General features: G+C 37.1%; 1 pseudogene; it reads right to left on the bottom strand.

The window, feature by feature from the left end:
• Positions 1–557: 557 nt before the first annotated feature.
• LOC112813020 (U4 spliceosomal RNA) lies at positions 558–712 on the bottom strand (annotated as a pseudogene).
• Positions 713–1,168: the final 456 nt, after the last annotated feature.

The following is a 1,168-nucleotide window of genomic DNA, read 5'->3' on the forward strand; positions in this document are numbered from 1 at the left end:
TCTATTTCCCTGAATCAGATCTTGAAGCTCTCAAGACTTTGTCTCCACAGTTCTGCTAGAATTATATTTTAAACTGCCAGTCTAAATAAACTGAATCTTATTTAAACCCTTTGATGAGTTTGCTTCATGTTCAGGACAAGTGATAAAACCTCTTAATATGGACCACAAAGACTTTCATGATATGGCCTAGGCCTCTTTCTCCAATATCACAGCTCCCCACTCAAACTCTAAACTCCAGACAAATTATTTTATATCCTTTCCTCTGCTTACTCTGTCTTCTGTCAAGCATCTTTTTTGATTAAAAAAAAACTGGATATTGGCTTGCCATATATTTTTTTCAGTAATGAAATTGGTATGTGTTGGTAAATAATCTCAAACACTGAGATCCTGGAGAAAATCTGTGGTCTCAGTGGTCCTGTGATTTTTCTCTCCATGACCAACATGCTCAACCTCAAAAAAAGTCTAGTGTTATATTCCAAAGAGTAGGTGCTATCATTATTTTTGGAAAGCCTGGTCTACAGATTAAAGTCTAGCATGGAGTCCCTTTTCTGCTGCGTGTCACGCTCAGTGACTGCTTGAAAATTTGTCATATTATGCTATGCGTGTTTTCAATGCTTTGAAAATGTGAATTCTAACAAAATTAGTTTTCAATTAGCAATAATCGCACCTCAGATAAACCTCATTGGCTACAATACTGCCACTGCGCAAAGCTGAATTCTAACAAAATTAATATGTTTAAGTAGAACCATTATGTGCCTAATGGCTATATAACCCTATCTGCAGCTTAAAAATACAGCTAGTCAGTAGGGTTACCTGAGTATCTATACCTAAGTAGTCCATCACACTTAGGTGAGAGGATTTTCCTCTGTCTTCACCTGGTTTTGCCAGATACTGCCGGAGTCCAAACATTAATCCTCACCAGTGAGATCTCCAGATATTACTAATGTATTTCAGTTTTGCTCAGGTAGTATTCCATCTTTGGCACTGTATTGTCCTTTAAGTTGGAATATCCTTTTCTTACCACCTCACCATCCACTCACCCTGTCCCCCAACAAGAAATGTAACATTTTATTTTTTGTGAATCTCTGTGGATTTCCATTGCTAATTCTGCACTCATTCAATGAAATTCAAGCAAAATGTGTGTGATATAGGAACAGAAGAGAGATCA

Source organism: Callorhinus ursinus, unplaced genomic scaffold (genome assembly GCF_003265705.2).
Source record: "Callorhinus ursinus isolate GAN/ISIS: 27379988/994484 unplaced genomic scaffold, GSC_fseal_2.0 scaffold16, whole genome shotgun sequence".
Classification (NCBI taxonomy): Eukaryota; Metazoa; Chordata; class Mammalia; order Carnivora; family Otariidae; genus Callorhinus; species Callorhinus ursinus.